The sequence below is a fragment of the Papaver somniferum genome, unplaced genomic scaffold, assembly GCF_003573695.1.
Source record: "Papaver somniferum cultivar HN1 unplaced genomic scaffold, ASM357369v1 unplaced-scaffold_33, whole genome shotgun sequence".
NCBI classification, from domain to species: Eukaryota; Viridiplantae; Streptophyta; class Magnoliopsida; order Ranunculales; family Papaveraceae; genus Papaver; species Papaver somniferum.
In genome coordinates, this window is record NW_020644373.1 from 5,541,897 (window position 1) to 5,549,231 (window position 7,335).

Genomic DNA, 7,335 nt, shown 5'->3' on the forward strand with positions numbered 1-7,335 from the left:
AAAATACCAGAAAATCCATCTGTTCCAGGAGCACCATCTAGATTTAATTCAAAAACTGCATTTTTAATTTCCTCTCTCAAAGGATTGCATTTCAAGAACTTATTTTCTTCATCAGTTGTAACATGGGGAATAACATTCAAAATATCCTTAGAAATTTCCACAAAATGATGAGCAAATATATTCTTGAAATGAGTAATAAGAATAGAAGCAATCTCATTTTGATTAGTCACAATGGTACCTGAATCTTCTTCAATTTCAGCAATTGTATTTTTTGCTTGTCTTAGCTTGATTGAAGTATGAAAAAAAAAGAAGTATTTTCATCCCCATTTTGAATCCAATTAATTCTTTCTTTTTATCTCATCATACTATGATAATTTTGTGCAATAACCTCTCTAACGCCCCTTACTTTCATGTAGTTATTTAACATTTCCAAATTGCTAGGATCAGCTGATGTGATTTTCAATGTTGTTGTAGTAATAAGATTCGTTCAAGACTTGTGAAAGCAGATTTTAGACTTAAATTTTAAATAAAAAATATAGGAAACTTAAATAAAAGTGATATGAAAAATATGGAGAAGACTGGGGCTATGGATTCCACTAATTACCAATATCAAAGTGATTTATATTCTCTAATTATGATTATGCAAATCCTTCATTCAAATTGATTCTTAATATTGCAGAAGTTGATTTTTTAGAAATAACAATTGTAAATCGAAAGTATGGGACATCAAAACCCTAGGCTAGCATACTCCATCAATTGAAATAACAATTGTTTAACAAAAACCATTTTATCTATTTATTTATCAAGGCAAATAATCATATAATAATTGCATAAATTAAATAAAATAGAGATTACCACATCTCATTGGCGAAATAGCTTCCTCCGTCGCCCCAGAGGATGGGTTAGCTCATCATTGTATAAACTTGCTCAAAATATTGATTCATGCTCAAGATCCTAGGAACCTATTTATACATCATTGCGACATTGAATCTCCCAAAATCTCTTTATTTAATCCCATTATTTCTTTTATTCTCGAAAATATATTGTTTCAAAAAATCGTTTTCCTACGCGTATGCAGCTGTATTTCTTTCCCTTTATACCTTCTTCACGCTCCAGAATATCGATCAACTCTTCCAAGCACGTGCAATACACGTTTAAATTCCTCACAACTCATGCAAGCTCATGTTTTTCCTCCAACTCCCTGTTTGGATTAAACCAAGTTATCCAGCCAAATTTGATCGAAACAAACACCCATACTAGCTCTGTTAGGACATATCACAACTACCCATGAAGTTTCAGCGATTGAATCACACAAACACTCCTCCAAACATTCGATCGAAATTCTGCCAGTGAAGTGAATATTTTTCCCGCGATTTTTTATTTTTGAAATGTTGAAGATGAAGTGCCCCTATCCTTTTCTGGGGTGCGAATAACAGATGGGTGCTGAGGATGAATTTGGGCTACGCATAACCTTGGGTGTCCCTTAGCCAAATCTAGGGTCCGTATAGCAAATGTCCTCCAGGGGTGAAAATAGCACTTTTTGAGCAACTTTTTCCACACAAGTGTATTTCTCCAAAAACACCTACATAAACATAAAAACACCATAATAAGTACAAAATCAAGCACTAGCAATAGAGACACTGAGGATAATTAAGACACAAAAATATATCTATCATCAGCATCAGAAAGAGTATTTGTTTCAAGGACCTTCTCCTCAGCTTCTTTTAGTTTTATCTGAACATTTCTAAACACCTCTTAGTTCCATTTCTTAAGATTTCTCAATTTTTTCATGAAGAGAAAAATAGGATTGCCCACAAAAATTTCCTTCCAAGCATCAATAACAACTTGTAGAAAACCAGGATGAGAAATCCACATTTTTTGAAATTTATATGGACAGTTAATAGCTTTCAGAATGTTTGAATCAGAACAAAGAAGAATACTATGATCAGAAATACCACTTGAAGTGACATGATATTTCCATCCAAGATATTTCTCCAACTATTGTAAGTTGAATAAAGGCCTGTCAAGATTACAAAGAATTCTTTTCTTTCCGCATCTTCCATTTGACCAAGAAAATTGAAAACCATTTTTATGATCTTGGAAAAGACCAAAATCATCAATCCGTTAAACTCTCTTAAGGAAATAGTAAGAGGGCATCTGCCACCTTTTTTTCTTCATCTAAGGTAGATATAGTATTAAAATCACCAAGAACCATCCAAGGTTTATTTAGTTGACTAATACAGTAGAACCACTTTATATTAATACTCTTGAGCATCCATAAAATTATTACTATATGAGGTTATTAATGTAGAGAGGTACCCATACAAAATGTAAAAAATTTAAGTTCAATGTGTGTGTAATGCATTTATAGTTGTATTTAGATGATGTATATACAAGTGCATATATATATATCTTGGAATTTATAGTTCCTAGAAGCTTTAAACATGCTCGACAAGTTGGAAATATTTTGGCTTTAACAAGAAGGTGCCTATGTTGATGAGATATTACGCATCCACAAGTTAAAAATGTCGTAGCAATTCAAAAAATTACTTCTTTTTATCAAACGACTATTGATAAGTATTTTGTTTAATCATAAATTTAAAGTAACTAGATATATATTTTTTAATTTAATATTGATTATTACTATTTCGAGGTAAATTCTTTAAGGCGGAACTGGAAAAAATTGATTAATATCAAACTGGAGAGGTTATTACTATTTCTAACTGTCCCAAGTTGGGACCATAAATTTTTATTAATATGTAGAGGTTATTAATATATGGAGGTTCTATTGTAGTATTTAAATCAGACCATAATCCTCTTCTATAACAGTCAAAACATTAGCATGAACTCCTGTAATAAGCACACCACCCACCTCAACAATAATACTTTGTCTGGAAGAATGAAATACAACATGATTATTTATTGAACAATTATAAAACAACCATATGTCGGCTTTATTATCATCACAAGTGTTGTGAATTATTTTATGATTCATACCAGGAAACTTTATTTTATTTTGAGAGTTAAAACAATTTTTTGGTTCTACTATCCAAACCAAAGAAGGATTAAAAACTAAAGATCATAATTTGTCTTTGGCCTTTTGTCTCTTAAGGCCTCTGACATTCCAAAATATCATCCTCATGTTAACAGGAAAGATGAGGAGATGTGGAGCTCCTCACATTTTTAATAGATTTCAAAAGTTCTCTACTGGTCTTTCTTGTCACAGGAACTGAAGTAGTTTTTGCAGTTTTTGTAGATGGTTTTTTCTTTTCAGTGACTGTATTCTTAGTAATAGCTAGTTGTCAGGTACCTGATTTTGCTTCAAAATAGTAACATGCTGAGAAATATAACTAATATTAAGAAGAGTTGTAGTGTTCACCTCTTTAATTTCTCCATCCTCTGAGCTTGAAAATCACTAGTTTCTTCCACTTCAGAAATAAGATCAAATTTGTTAGAAGAAATAATAGGCATATCATTAGGTCAGATATGGTAGAAGGAGCAAAAAAATTTAGAAGGAGGACCGGGGTGGTGAGAGGGTCCGACCAAGGTGGAGAAAAGGGGACCGACCAGGGTGGAGAATGACCGACCAAGGTGGAGCAAGATGACCGACCAAGGTGGTAGTGTACCGCACATGATGGCCAGTGTTAGATCATAACTCGGTTGAACTCACATGGCGTTCGTATGTCGAGTTTGGTTGTCATATTTTAATATCAAAACTGATATAGAGTCGCTTGATTAAATACTAGAGTCAACTTCGTTTATGTTAGAATAGAAAGTCTAGGAATGTTGAGACATACAAGTATTACTCCGAAGACCTGAAGAATGAGAAGAAGCAACGAGTACAACGACGAGATCATCCTTCCACTTGAGGTTAGTAATATTGACTTGAACTTGTTTCCATTCCTAACGTATCTTTCAAGTCGTGCTATATTGAAAACATGACATGCGAATCTTGTATATAATTAATACTCTAGTGGATAGACATGATCATAATAGTATGGTCATAGTCAGGAATTATATTACGAAGTACAACGCTTATCTTTTGAACTTCGTAGACATGACATCGACATAATCTTGTATATAGTTTTATGATTATGTGTATGGGTTTATGGTGAAGATTTCATCATAGGAAACGATGTTTTACATTCGTTTAAAGGAAGTAAGTTCGTGAACTTGTTTCATGAGTTGAAAGGGAAATCAATAGGTATATTGGTACGGATATTAATTGCATATTCTTTGGATGACCAATATGTGTGAGTTGGTAGAAGTGATCTTAACTCAGGTTATGTATCTTGGTATGACCGGTTCTGGTAATTGGTGTAACTGATCCTAAATAATCACCATGAGATGGTATGATCGATCCTTGTAATTGGTGTGACCGATCATAAGAGGTTGTGTGATCGATCCTTGTAATTGGTATGACCGATCTTAGTGACTGGTATGACCGATCACAAGTAGGTACGATGTTTAGGTAGAACCGATCCATGTGATTGGTATAACCGATCCGAACCCATGTATGTGACTTGATAGGAGCGATCACAACTAACCATTGTGACTTGGTATGATTGATCACATAGTAGTCTTGGAATTTTGGTAGAACCAATTCTAAACTCGTTTGGAAGTGTTGTAGAACCTATTCCAAGATGCAAATCCGTTTTTCCATGAATTACATATTTTCTTCATGAACTTGTGTAGATTCGGAATTAGGATTTGTTGTATAAAGATGTCAACATACTTTGAAAACGAGCATTAACTCTTATCATTTATTGTTCAAAGATATTCCTTGGTACTCAAGGTGATCCCGTACAGAAATAAATTAAGAATCTTTTAATTAAGGGTTTTGGTTTTCAATGCTTTAATTACCAGCAATTAATGCATAGCTCTAGAAAATAAAAATTAGTAACGTGCATTTATTAATTGGAGATTTTCTAGGAGAGATTTCAAAAAATATTGGACTACATTTATTGGAATTAGGAAAACCTAATTTGGGCTTTCATTGCATATCTTAAGAATAATTTCGGTTTTGGAAATTCCTTAGTGTCTAAACAACCTTGGTCTGTAAATACTTAAGTTTGCATTTCTAGCGAACTATTCTAAGAGCCAGGCAAACTTCATTTTTTGTTGTTTCTGGTGGAGCCGTCTATTCGGAGAGGAATGTACCCTAATTAGGTGAAATCTCTTACGACCGCTCGTTTAAAGACTTCTGTGGGATCAAAAATCTCTAGGAGTACCATTGGTTGGAAACTAGATAATTGTATTGTTATTTTAGTTTTCGATTATTGATTTGATTGACTTACGGTTGTTGAAACTTTGATTGCACCTAGTTTGTTTATTCTTGAGAATCTTCTCTTATGATGTAAGATTTACTCAGACTAGATCAAAGTATCGATGGGGTCTTTAGAAATGTTGTTAGATCTAAAGACATCTTATGATAATTCATTGTTAACAGACTCCGTTCTGTGTGTGATTGATCACAAGAGGATTCAAGTGTTGTTGTGCATGTATTTTAAGGCAATAAAAGATTTCAAGACGAAGAAGATTTCTTATTAGTTTTTGTATCTTGTGGATTTAGTGCACAAACCTTGATCGGGTGGGATCCAACTAGAATCGGTTTATCTTTGATAGATCTGATTGATTAGTTGCGTGAGATCGACATCTCTCTATAGTTTCTCTTTGAGATTTATATGGATTGAGTGCAAATCTAAACTTGATTATTTCGGTAATCATTGTATAGATTGATCTAACCAGACAAAGGATTTTATTATATTAAACGTAAGATCCTTTGTCAACAATCCATTTTATCTTCTAACAAGATTGATTAGAGTGGTTACCAAATAGATTCTTCCTTTGTTGTTTGTTATATGATCCAAAGGACTTGCTATTCACGTGTGTGACTCTAGAAGTCGAAAGCGCAGGGATACTGAGGAAAATAAGTAGCTAGGGGTAGTCTTCTTGGTATCAACTATACGAAGTTTGTATTTTATTTTGTATAGCGGCTTTATTCGGAGAGTATTCAAAACTGGAGTAGGCCACAGGGTTTTCTGCATTTGCAGTTTCCTCGTTAACAAAATCTTGTTGTGTCTTTTACTTTGTTTTCCACATTATAATTTGATATTATAATTAAGTAAAATACACAAGTACGTTAACTCCGTAATACTTGATATTGATCCTATAGAGTTTCGGTTATTTCCGAACCTATTATCAAGTACACACTTTGTTGTCGTATCGTCTCGATCTTGTATCCATAGTCAATCACGCAAGTAATCTTGTTGTTGTATTGTCTCGATCTCGTATCCATAGACGATCACACGAAGTGTGAACCGAATTTTCGTATTGTATCGACTTTGTCCATAGACGATCACATTCGGTAGAGGACTTATATGTTGATAAACAAAATATTGTGGTGTATTTGGGTACTCTCGTCTTTTCAGCCAGTCACGGTGTCTGTACTACGTGGGATATTTTTGTGTTTTGTTGGTCTTCAAAGCGTATTTTGGTGTATTTCAGAAGAGTTTGATCTTGACTGAAAATCTATTTTTGCTATGTAGAGTTTTTTGGCGTAAAGACAAAATTTGAAAATTTGAAAATAAGAATATTTTAATATATTACGTGACTTAAAGATTAAATGATAGCAGGGCCATTCATTTGCGTGTTATATGCTCTTTGAAGCAATATTTGATAAGATATGGAGTAAAGACCAAAAAGAGAGAGTTTTCTATAAAGAGGAAGTCCTAAATAAAGTAACAATCAATCAGTCCAGCAGCATGGCTGGTCGACCGGCGTTGGTCCTGCCAAAAGTCTATTTTTTCTCCATTCCTCTTTCTTCCATTGATCCTCTTTGATCCATATTTTGCTATTTGTTGCATTATTGATGTCTACACCCATGCCATTCTCTCAGGGCTAACCGGCGGTGGTCAGTATGTCCAAAAGGCGAATATTCATTACTAATTCATAAAACTCTGCTGAGAAAAGCTACAAGTTGAAGTAATAATATATTTTGGGGAAAGTGAAATATTTTCTAGGAATTCATTTGATGAATATAGCATTAGAATTAATTAATTAGTCGTTCTATACTAGTAGGTAATCTATCCAGGAGCATTGCATTAATTCGAGAATGAGGTACATGATAGTAGAAGCAACATACCGATCTGAATACATATTCTGTATAATGATGAAACATCTGGGGAGTGTTGCAAAAAGCACTAGTGATGTTCTGAAGTCCTAATAGAGTGAGTTAACATCTGAAGTCATAAATTGTAAAACATATAGAATATTGAAAGCTCGGCAGGGCGAGGGTCTAATATTGCCAATATATATTTAAGATTTAAAGAAGTT